Here is a 12,466-nt window from a genome sequence, read left to right as displayed (position 1 = left end):
TTACTTTGCCTATTTTCCTACCAAGGCCAAGGCTGAGCCCAGCAAGGGAGGGTGGTCTTGTGTTCCCTAGATACTCTGCAGTGCCTAGGGAGTGCTCACATAGGTCTGCCGTGGTAACAAGACTGACCTGAGCCCCGGAGTATCAGGTGGTTCTGCTGTCTCTCCTGAAAGTTTGGCTGGTGTTAGTAACTGTAGAAAATGGGACCATCTTCTATGCTGGCAGGAAACCCATCCTTCTGTCTACTTCATGAAGCAACTGCTGTCTTGATACCTACACTACAATTGTGGTATAATCAATAACAAGAAGTATTTGAGGAAATTTTTATGAATTTTTACAGATATTTGATTAGTCTTTGCTGTTCTTTGGCCATCACATTTGACGAGTTGATTTGTTGTCTCTGTGCTGACTACCTGCCCTATGTAGCATTTCTGCCTTTTATAAACACTTGTATCTATCTAGTTTTTGCTGTGGTCTGTCTCCCCACCCCTTTACTAGGGATTGAACCTAAGGCCTCACTCATGCTGGGCCCACTGAGCTACATCCCCCAGCATTGTGGTCAGTTTTCTAATCTGCCCCAGAAAGTATCCTATCAGATTGCTGGTACTAAATTTAGAATGAGGACCCCCAACTACATGGTATACCTATTCATCCTGGAAAAGAGATTCCTGTAAGTTTAGAATCTCAACTATGAAACTTTTAGAATAAAGCACTCCTTTTAAGTGCAAAAATATCCCTAACTCCATCTTTCCAAGTACAGTGTGATTATGTTTGCTATCAGGATAGCAAGAGCTTCTGTTCTTGGTGTTGATTGGCTTATAGGGCCTGGGGTTATTCTAAACAAGAACTAGGGGCTTTTAATAACCATATCAGAGGCTTCTGATAATGTTTCCTCTTTTTTGGTATAGACAGACAGGTGGCTTGGTGGTGCTTTGGGGGTAGGGCATTCTGAACCCAGGAATATTGAATATACATCTACCAATCTCAAGGTGGATCATGACCCTTTCAGAAGGCTCCAATACTCCTTTAATCTCAGCACTTGGGAGGCAGAGGCAGGCGGATCTTTGTGAGTTCTAGGCCAGCCCGGTCTACATAATGAGTTCCAGGACAGCTGGGGCTACAAGGAGACCCTGTCTCAAAAAGACCAAAAAAAAAAAAAAAAAAAAAAAGTTTAATTTCCTATAAATGCCTTAAAAGCTAGCTACTATCAATAGTAAATGGAGAATCTTGTCATCTCTGAGGCTTGTGATTAGATTCTGAGAGAATGTGAGTTAGTCTCTGTCCTCCATGACTTAAAATCCAAAATGAAAATAGTAACAGGGATAAGATACATTGAAATACACACATGCTTGTGTTCATACACAAGCACCAGCACACACAAGAACACACAACAATAGGCACACCGAAATGTGTTTTAAGAATATGGTCTGTGAGCCAGGCATGGTGGTGCGTGCCTTTTTAATCCTAGCACTTGGGAGGCAGAGGCAGGCAGATCTCTGTGAGATCGAGGCCAGTCTGGTTTACATAGTGAGTTCCAGGCCAGCTGGGACCGCAAGGAGACCCTGTCTCAAAAAGACGACCAAAAAAAAAAAAAAACCAAAAAATGGGGGCAGGGGGAATATGGCCTATAAGGTTCTTGTTAGTATGGCTTTATTGGAGAAAGAAAGTGGGATTGTTAGAGGTCACTGCTTGAGGAACAGAAAGCGTGCTCAGCACTAAGGTGTGGTGATTTAGATGAGCTCTCCTGTAATTGTTTCTCAGGCTGCAGCATGCCCCTCTGCCATGACTTTTCCAGGTGTGGTTTGGTGTTTTTTTTTTTTTTTTTTTCATTCTTTAGTCTTTCAGAGGATGAATAAGACATAGTAGTCTTGTTGGACAGAAGTTGGCTTTGTGGTTTTGGCCAGCACAAGGATTTTTTCTTTTTTTTTTTTTTTTTTGCTACAAATGCACAAGCTACTTTGTTTCCAGCACTCAGGTTTCTAGCTTCCTATGCAGTCTACCATGCTGGCATGAACAGCCTGTTTTGGAGTAGCCATGTTCATGATGTGCAGCTGAAGTGTTCCCTCCCTGGTGTGAATCACGAAGGTTCATACAAGCACAGCAGCATTTCCGGTTAGACACACATGCGAACTTCAGACCAGGGAAAACCTGTAAATCCTGCCTTAAACAAATAAGGGTGGAGGAAAGTTGGTTAGAATTGCATACTCTTATCTTGTGATATTCTCTTGGAGGGTGCAAACTGGAAAGTTCCTGCCTTCCCTAGTGCTTTTCTCTCCCTCCCTATTCTAAGAGCCTTTGGTATCTTGGAGGGACTGCTAATGTCTTCCTTGTAATTACTGCCTAGAGAGATATGGGCCATGATGGGATGCATGTGGCCAAAGCCTTATTAACCTTTGGGTCACTATCTCTTCTATTCCTTTGGCATAGCTTCGCAATCCCTTTAAAATTTATTTATCCTTATTTTATGTGTATGAGTTTGCCTGCGTGTATGTGCAATGCCCTCAGAGGCCAGAAGGTGGTGTTGGATGCCCTGGAACTGAAGTTATGGATGGTTGTTGGCTGTTGTGTGAGTGCTGGGAACTGAACCTGGGTTAACTAGCATTTTGTAAAGGACTTCAGTCCTACAGAAAACCATTTAAGTGACTTGTCTTAGTTCTTATGAGAATGGTAAGTTAGTGCCTTGCCTTCTAGATGCATGAGAGAACCTAATTCATTGTTTGTAATAGCTGCCTTAGGGCATTAGGATTTAAATCTCTTACTGGACCTGGTTTGGTAAGAGCTACTTTAGAGTTTCTTTCATGTTTATTGAGCAAGAAATGTTGAACCATTTCAGCGTTCTGCTGAGGGCATCATTACTTGGTGGCCTCTTCCTTAATTTTGGGGCATTTATTATTTGTGTATGAATGTATTACCAGCATGTAAGTGTACCCATGTCTTGCAACATCCACAGAGGTCAGAAGAGGGCATTGGATCCCTGGAACTGGAGTTGTGGATGGTTGTTAGTCATGTGGGTGCTGGAACTGAACCTGGGTCCTCTGCAAGAACAGCTAGTGCTCTTAGCCACTGAGCCGTCTCTGCAGCCCAGGGTCTCATTTGTTTCAGTTTTCACTTCAGATATTACCTGTGGCTTGCTAAGCAGAGATCATCCGTGGAGTTCCTAGTTTCTTGTCCGTACCCTAGTACACAGGCTGCACCATCACATTGTATTAGAATTATTTTCTCATCTGAGTAATGGATAGAGCTGTCTTTAGATTAGATTTTCTTGATTCACTTGGAGGGTGCAAACCAATGACTGTTTGTATTGTAGCCTTTTGTACAGGTCTCTCGAGTTTCACCTTGCTGTATTGTGGTGGCAGTGTCTGAGGAGAGAGGTCTACAGGACCTCCTGCCAACAGCCACACATCAGCCATGTGGGTGAGCCATCTTTAGAAGCTGCAGCTCTAGTAGGACACACCTTGACACCTGACCTGGATAAGCAGTTTTTAAAGTCCTGATCCTCAGGCATTGTGAGGTGATAGATGTTTATTTTTTTTAAGCAGTTGAATTTGGGGGGTAACTTGTTCAGCATTAACTGATAATGTAGGTTTTTTCAGACTAGAGTCTTTGGTTTTTATGTTAGTTCACAGTATGAACTATTATTACAGGAATAATAATTTAGAATGGCCTAATAGACTTTGTGATTGTTTATCCTACCCTCAAGCCCCATACAGTGCTAGGGGCTAGTACATGTTAGGCTAGTGCTCTGCCTAGCCTAGCATGGTAAGCTCTATCAACCAATGAGCCCCTTCTGGTAGTTTCAAGCACTCTTTCTATCTTATTTAAAAAAACAAAACCAATAACTACAGATATAGAATATAAATGTATATGTATATGTGTACATATAAACATTCATTTTGTTTGAGATAGGGTCTTGCTATGTAGCCCAGGCTGGCCTTGAACTCATGATTTTTCTGCCTCAGCTGCCCAAGTTCTGGGATTACAAGTGTGCACCATCAATATCCACTGTAAATGCACTTGGTTAAGTCTTATATTGATGGTGCAGTAGTAAGAGCTAGTTATATGGCAACCCTTCATCATCGTTTTCCATGGTAACTTCATATATCCTAAAATGTCATAAGGTCATCCTAGTATTTCATGTTTTCCTCTAGTTATGCTACTGGTTTTTAGGAAAAAGTCTAAATAGTAACATTAATTACCTGTACTTTTTTCAGACTATTTACAGTGAACTTACTATATAAAGACATGATTTTCAATAATGTTGTCAGCACATGTATAGTTCATTGTTGATTAATTTCCTCCCTCCCTCCCTTTTTTTTTTTTAAAGACGAATCTAGCTGTGGAGCCTGGGCTGCCTAGAACTCAGTGGGTTCAGGCTGGCCTCAGATGTACTGCAGTCCTCCGGCTTTAGGCTTCTGACTGGGATTACGGGGTGAACTAGCATGCCTAGTTTTCTGAAGCTTTAATGAAATTTAAAATAGTGCTCTAAAAAAGTTATTTTTAGGGTTGATATGTAACTCAATTGGTAGAGTGCTTACCTAGCATGCATAAGGCCATGAGTCCAATCCCCAGCACTATAGAAACTAGGCATGGTGGCGCACACCTGTAATCTTAGTGCCTGGCAGACTAAAATAGGAAAATCATGAGTTCAAGGCCAGCTTGGCTACACGAGACTTTGTCTCAAAAAGAAAAAGTCATGTTTATTTGTTCACAGACTCTTTCCTTAGACTTTTGAATACCTGCTTTTGTGCCTAGACCTGTACTTTCATTCATTTTTTTAATTTCAAAATATTAAAACTAACTTTATTGTCTACATTATGAATTGACTTTTTAAATAGTAAAAAATAGATCCACGTCCCTTGTACCACTGTACTTGCCATCAGTGTACACACAAAAGAACAAACTAGACAGATCAAGATACTCAGTGCAATGGGTCAGAGTTGCTGAGTGACAAGTTAAGATCTGTCTTGACTGAGCTAGACTAGGACAAATAAAAAAGTGGAAAAAGTGATAAAATAAAGTAAATGGGAAAATGCCTGTCCTTACAAAGATGCTACACCCAGCCATGTGCCATTGTTGTGTGTGTTTGGGTTTGCAGTCTGTCAGACTTTTGCCATGAAGTAGATCCTAGCACTACCAAACTCAGTGACCCCAAGACTGAGACCCTCCTGTAAGGAATAGATTGTAAAATTCATTATTGACACCCAGAAAATGTTTTTCTCCCCTAAAGCCAAGTCACCTACTCTAGGCATTCACGAAGGCAGTTCTGTTTCATTCTGGAACAAACCAAACATCCTGTAATTGGTACTTACCTTGTACCTAAGGAATATCTGATCAGACCAAGAATTCTCTTTAGTCGGCTTTTTCACGCCACTAAAGCAGAAGTCATAAGCCTTTGAGCACCATTGCATCCTTTTGAGACCCCAACGTTGAGCAGGGCTCAGCATCACCTGCTGGAATTAGATGCTAGATGTCAAAACACCTGGTGGTTAAAACACCTGGGAGCAAGCAGACAGCAAATGCCCACTCTGTTCTGAAGATGAGAGTACTATACCCTAGTGTGTTTAGAATGCACCGTAGAAGAGGGAAAGGCTCTAAAGGGTCACCTTGACCATGATGGGTAAACAAAACAGAAGATCATAAGATCCCATGATAACCCTGGCATTAAAATGGACGCTGCACAACTCATTTAACTCCCGCATTTTTGCGGACAGCATATGGAAGGCATTCCGCCAGTAACTGCTTGTCCTGTACTTACTACAGTAAAAATGCCAAATAAGCAAACACTTGCCATAAGCCTCCTTCACAATCCTGCTGCTCTTTAGATTTCATTTACCATACCAGGCACAGCAGTATGCCTATGATTCAAGACTCAGCAGGCTGAGGCAGGAGGATCTTGAGTCAAGGCCACTCTGGGCTCCATGGCAAAACCCTATCTGAAGGGGGGAAAACCCACAAAGTGAATATATACCACACTAGAGCAAAAGCTTAAAATTAATCTGGTGATCCAAGATGAGGCTAATCCAACCACAGCATTTCCATGGCATTTGTGGAGAGAGTACCAAGAGCAGGACTGGGAATACTGCCCTGCCAGCAGACGTTCCGTGTCAGCACAGCAGGCATGTTGAGGTCATAGAATACACACACTATGAAAGATACTGCAAATGTGGACATAATAAAGGATTCTTCCTTCCAGAGGGGGAAATGAAAAGACACCCCCCACCCCCACTTGACTCTCAGAATAAAATAAGAATATAGTAGCAAGTCTTCCTAAAAATTAGCTGCCCTATCCCAGCACCCAGCTTTGCTTCAGCACAGACTGAACATTAAGGTTTTTTGTTTTTTGTTTTTTTTTTTTTTTGCTACTTTATTACCTTATTCTACAGTGATTGATCTTCCAGCTGAAAAGAAACTTGAACCAGAGCTCACACCTCCTCGCCTTCTTTCCTGGAGAAGAGGAAACCTGCCCACTACCCCTTCACCAGCAAGGCGCAGAGTGCAAAGGCTTCCTGTTCTTACTCAAAAAAGACCTTCCAGGGAGGTTTTGTTCTCTTGGAGCAATGTGTCAGAAAGTCTGCTGAAGCTTAAGGACCAGATGACTTGGGAACTGGCTGCTGTGGGGCTCATGTCTGCTACCTGCTGCAGCATGGGGTATCTGCAGTGCTCACTTGCCTTTTGCAAGCACATTGTCCTTGCACTTTGCTATATCCCTGCCATCTCCAACACTCTTGCCAATAAACAATCAGGAAATGTTTCACAGAGGAGCCAAGAACAGTTTCTACCCTTGACCTGCTGAACACAGATGGCATCAAGTGATCTCACCTGTCCCAGAAGGCCTGAGGTTAGTTCTGCAGTAAACAAAGCTGCAGGTTTCAGTGTAAGACTTACCCTTTGGCCCTGTGTGTGGAAGAAGACCAAACCAGGTAGCTAGCTCCTGTCTCAACCTGGGCATAGTCTCCAAAAGGTAAAAAATAGCAAAAGGCAGATTTGACCCGTTTCAGAAAGTAACAGTCAGACCCACTTAAAGCCAGTCCTGTCAAGTTCACCCTGTGCAGGGCCATGGTTTTTTCCTTGGGCAGACACAGTCACTTGCCCTGAGTCTCCTGCTACAGGGGTGCTCTGAAGGTAGAGGGGCTCTCTGACTGTGCAGGGTGCTCGTGTTGTAAGGAAGTCCTCCTGGGATAGAATGTATGGTGGATGTCGTGGTTTAAGAGGCTGCGGGGGTCTCTCCCTCTCTTCACGGGTCGTTGGCCACCGGCCCACGAGGGCAGGGAGAGCAGAAGCGGCGAGCGGGGTCAGGACGGCCAGTGAGCACTGACGGAAGACAGCCCTTCCGGGGAAACTGGTCCCAGGTGCAGTGAAACAGCAGTGATACAGCTCCAGACACAGTGAAAACAGCTCTGTTTATTCAGTGGGAAAACTAGAGAATTTATAGTGTGGAGGCAGTAGCAAAAGCCTCAGTTAATAGATGCTCATAGTGTGCTTTATTTACATGTGGCAGTGGGCTCCTGTCTTCCAGAACTATCAGGCAATGCCTGATTATCATATAGAAAAAACCTGGGGGTAGTTTTTACTCCAGGTAACTATGCCAAAGGTCATGTTCCAGATAAGGTCAGGCATCTGTGCTTGGTAGCCCTTTCCAGGTGAGCCAGGAAGAGAGCAGGAGGCCCCCTGCTGAAAAGGGGAGTCCTTCCATTTGGCGCCGAGCCCCTCAGGGCTATCCGGACATGGAGAACTACAACCCTAACGCAGGGTTTCCCAACAAGAGGCCGCTCAGAGAGGCCATGTAGATGTCAGTGAATCAGGACAGGCACCTCAGAAAGTAGGTCTGGTCTGTTTGGACAGGCTCCCAAACTGGACATTGAAGAAACTTTTGATCATTTCTCTCATCTCCTTCCTCTCCTTTTTCCACTCCTGCAAAACCAGCCGTGGCTCAGCATCCCTGTGAACCTGCATCTGCTCTGAGAGCTCAGTCAAGGTCTGTAGCCAGGTCATGGTCCGAACATACTCCTCTGTGCTCATGATTCTGATCTCAGACCACAGCTCGGGGATGATCGCACCAGTCTGCCAACAGTGCTTCAGTGTCAAATCCGCCAGCTCATTGTATATGTGGTCACCAAAATTCAGCACTTTGGATCCTTTCCATCCAGTGAGCTTCAAAAATTTGTACAAATTGCCCTGCTTGTAAATCTGGCCTTTCTCAATTTGTGGATTTTATCCCAGAGTAAGACCCCTTTCTTCACCTTTCGAAAAGAACTCCCTTTATTGAAGAAGTTCGGCTTCTCTGCCTGAACTATGACCATGTCAAACAAGTCCCACCACTCTTTCCCAATGATGTACTGCCTTTGTCCACGATGTACATGCCTTTGTCCACAAAACTGCTGGGGCTGTTGGTGATGAGGAACATCTTCTTGCTGTGGTCAGCCAGTTTGGCCAGCACTGCACCAGTCTTCCTGGTATAGCAGATGTACTTTTCAACATCTGCCTCTATAGCCCTATACATTATTACTCTTATTGAGCCCTTGACATCTTTGTACAGGTGCATTGACTCATAGTAGATGTAGTTCTTCAGGAAGTGCTCATTTACACAGGACAGCAGGGTCATCTCAGACAGAAGATGTCCATGAACTGCTTCATCGTGTTGCCCTGAGAACTCTTTCCATAAAAGTCATTCATCTGTTCCAAGTGCACGTGTCACCCCTCATAAGTGTTGGTTACTTCTTGGTCAGGGACTGCACTGAGGCCTCTGTAGACAGTCCCCAGCTGGATGTAGTGAAAAGCATCAATCTTCATCAGCATTGCCTGCTGGACGTCATAGTGGAGTTCATGAATTGCAAAATTTGGGTCATACACATACTTTGGGATTTCCACAGGATACTCAAGTTCCTTTATGAGAAGGTCTCCAGCAGCATTGAAGATGAGCAAATGTTGTACTCCTTTGAGTACAACACCAAGGTATAATCATAATCGAAACCGTAGATTTCCATATTGGACAGGCTCATCTCATTGTTAAAGAAAATGGTATCTGGATTGAGCAAGTTGCTCATATTGGGAGGAACCAATTGGTTCACCCTTTTTTTGGCCTCATGGTAGTGCCCCCACAGGTGGTGCTTCAGGAGCACAGGCTTCAGGCCAAGGCACAGGTAGTGCTTCAGGCCAAGAGGGGCCCACATGCTGCCTCCTCCAAGCCACAGACCTGCCGCTGCCCTGCTGCAGCTGCCGCTGCTGCTGCCATGGAGACCTTGCCTGCAGCCTTGAAGACTGTCTCTGCTGCAAGTGGCCCAGCAGGACAGACAGCACTCAGGCAAGCAGGTGGCTAGTGCCTGGGTTGTTGCTTTTCAGAGGTTCCCTAACAACTGTCCTTGGTCTGTGCAGTGCCTTGTGACTGCATAAAATTCACGGTGATAACACTGTGAGCCCAGCCCAAGGCCGAGGAAGGCGTTACAAATAAGATTCTGTTTGAATTCAGGTCTCTGCTGTTGTGTGTAGGCACTAGAGGTGAAGCCCAGTGGATTTACTGAACTGACAAGTTAGGGGAGATGTTCTGCCTCCAAGAGGGCAAAGAACGTAACCACATTCCTTTTCCAGACTGGGATTTCAGAGTAGGGTGGCTTTTTTTGGCCTGGGAGAAATGGCATGTTTGATGAAATGGGATCAAATCGTTAATACGTTTCTTGAACTAACATTGGGAGTCAGCAGTACTTGAAAGATGACTGTATGATAGAAAAGTCACACATTTTTTTTCCTCTTCTGGACCAGTGTGAATTGTGCAAAATTGTCATTTCAAGCATTTAGGTGGTTAGAACCAGATAAGATCAGCAAGATATATTTCCTTATACACCTCAGGAGAGACAGCGACCAGTAATATGCACAGAAATGAGACTCTGGAGTCGCATCTATGTGTACTTGGATTTTCCTCCATCAGCCGTGTCAGCCTTGTGCTTGGTAGGGCTGCTGCCAGCTAGCCTTCTGTTCTGCACTTATGGTGAAGTGGTTGTCCCAGGCTCTGGATCTTTTGTTATTTACAACTTGGATATCTGAGTCTTGATTTGTATGTGTAGATTTTTATTTTTCATTTTCTTACTAAATGTGAAGGATTTGAGGGACCTAGAAACTTGTAGTCTAATTGACCCTTAATCTTTTGCATTCTTTCTTGGGTAGAAAGCTTAATAACAAAAATAGTAGCTTGTCAGGGCTTTGATGCTGTCAGCTCAGAGGACCGTCTTCAGGTTTGCAAAGTGCTTGGTCTGTGCCCTGCCTTGTGATGAAGCCGACCTCCCAGCAGTTCTGATTACTGGGGGCTTCCTTTGAGTGCCGGGTACTGAGCTGATAAGTGCCTCCTTTCATGGATTGGTTCAAAAGGAATGACAGGCTCCCGATGGTGCTTTTCTGTGTGATCCATAGTCAGTGCCAGCACCTGCTGGATTTGCATTGGCTGCGAGGCTGCCTTGCTGAACATGCTGACAAGCAATTTTCATTTTTGCAAACAGTAGCTCTGATTTGGACCAGGAGGTGCTGATTGCCCTTTGTATAGAGGTGGCTGTTTGACACTCAGGGCTTTGGTGTTAAGGGCAGAAGATTTTATTCCATGCCATTTCTTCATGTGTTATGGCCTGCTCTTTAAGAAAAGAGTTTGTCTGATACCCAGAGTACCTTAAACTGTCAAGGGTATGGGCCTTCAAAGGTTGGGAGATGGCTGGGGGAAGGATGGAGGATGCAGGGGGAGGGCACCAGGTGCAGAACAATGACTTCCAAATGATGTCAGGAGCTGCCAGCCACAGGAGCCTTGCATGGCCTCATTACCACATGAAGTACCACAGAAGGGCTTTTCATTTTCTCCTAGTGCCTGTGTTTTCTAGTCTCTCTGGGAGAGAGCAAGGAGGAGGGATGCTCGCCCCCCCCCCACCCCTTAACAATGAACACAAAGTCCTGGCAGAAGGAACCTCACTCACAATGTGCCCTGGGGCTATTTTTGATGACAGCAAGTGGCTGTGACTCACTGAGAGTATGCCGGGCAGATGATAGTTTCCACCCTCTCCCGCCCCCCAGAGATGAGCAGGCAGCCTGTCCTTTGTGTGCCTGCTCATCCAGCTTCTGTGGCTGCAGTTCTCTGATATGTCCACAGCAGCCGGCCTGCAGGCCTGACAAGCTCTGACAGTGGTTTTTACCATATATGGCCATCAGAGCTCTGTGGCTGACAGCCGGCCAGGATAATTTCCTTCCTTTGCTTTGATTGGCTGCACAGCCACACAGAGAATGGTGGGATCTGGGAGTGTGTGGTGAGAAGCCACCGAGTCAAGTGCAAAGAATGTTTAACTCTTTCCTGGTTCTGTAGATTGTGAGTCCTGTGCTAAGCACACTGGCCAGTGCTAAAGTCCTCAGTGTGTCAATGAAATGACCCCTCACTGGGGAAGTTTGCATCTCATGCTAAGACTGGGTTCTAAATACCTACAGAGTGCTCTGAAATTGGCCCGACATGGAATGAACACATTTCTGCAGCATGATCTACATATGTAGAAGCTGTCCAGTCTTGCCAAGGTGAATTCTCTGCTCCGTGGGGGTAGGCCCCAGTAGAGTCCAGGGAAGACTGTGTTGTAGGCAAGGGATGGGACACATGTCTTTTCCCTAACTGAGCTCTTAAGTTGTTGCAAGGTCTCCCCAGAGCCATGCCACCTCCCCTGAATACTTTAGTTGCTGCCCTCCCTTACCTCACAGAGTAACTCCAGCTGATGGTTTACTCCAGAGCACCTCCACATGCTCTGTGGTTGGTGTTTCTGTTTCCCTTAAAGCAAAACTTCTTCAGATAATGTATGGCTAACCTGTCAGCAAATCATACATTGTATACACCAGTCTTGTGGTCATCTGTCAAGTCCCAGCCCTGTCATCCATGCCACTTGTCCCTGTCCAGTGACTACAGTCTCTGTGGCTCCTCCCTGTGGAGCAGCCGAGTCTGAGAGATTCCAACAGGGATTCCAATTTATGTGGAATCCACTTATCCACATAAATAATTCTGTCATAAGAAAAAGGAAGTTGGAAAAAATGAACCAACTTCAACAGATATCCTTTTTTGACTCCTTTGAACTCTGTACACTCTGTGAATGAAACCCTTATGTTTGGACTGTACATGTTCCTCTGCTTCTGAGCATGTTTGACTTCTATTCTCCTTACTGGAGTTCAGGAATTCTCAGTATATTGCCTCAAAGCCAAAAATGAATTGTTATTGAGATTTGGGGACATCAGATGATTTTGATAATTTTTTTCCTAAAATGAAAAATTGAAAGACTCTAAAGTTGGAGCAGGCATTTTGGAAAATCTTTTGCTCTGTCCCTTCTTCCTAGAGTCAGGTGATAGGAACTGCCCTGGATTGCCTTCCCCAGGCTGGGGTGGGGGCTGCCTGGTCGTCAGTCAGTGTGCCATACCCTGTGTGGGACAGAGGCACATAGGAGCAGCCCAGAGAGTGGGAAGGACTGG

The 12,466-nt window shown here is 44.8% G+C and overlaps 1 protein-coding gene and 1 pseudogene across 2 annotated transcripts in view; one reads left to right on the top strand and one right to left on the bottom strand.

Annotated features, from left to right (window-relative positions):
* Coro1c (coronin 1C) overlaps positions 1-12,466 on the top strand; it is an 89,412-nt gene that overhangs the window by 34,674 nt on the left and 42,272 nt on the right. The window lies entirely within an intron of this gene.
* Positions 7,081-9,168, bottom strand: LOC103746722 (annotated as a pseudogene).

This window comes from Nannospalax galili, unplaced genomic scaffold, assembly GCF_000622305.1.
Source record: "Nannospalax galili isolate Female #2095 unplaced genomic scaffold, S.galili_v1.0 scaffold103, whole genome shotgun sequence".
NCBI classification, from domain to species: domain Eukaryota; kingdom Metazoa; phylum Chordata; class Mammalia; order Rodentia; family Spalacidae; genus Nannospalax; species Nannospalax galili.
The sequence above is the reverse complement of the archived record's forward strand: the minus strand, read 5'-3'. Positions and strand labels throughout refer to the sequence as shown.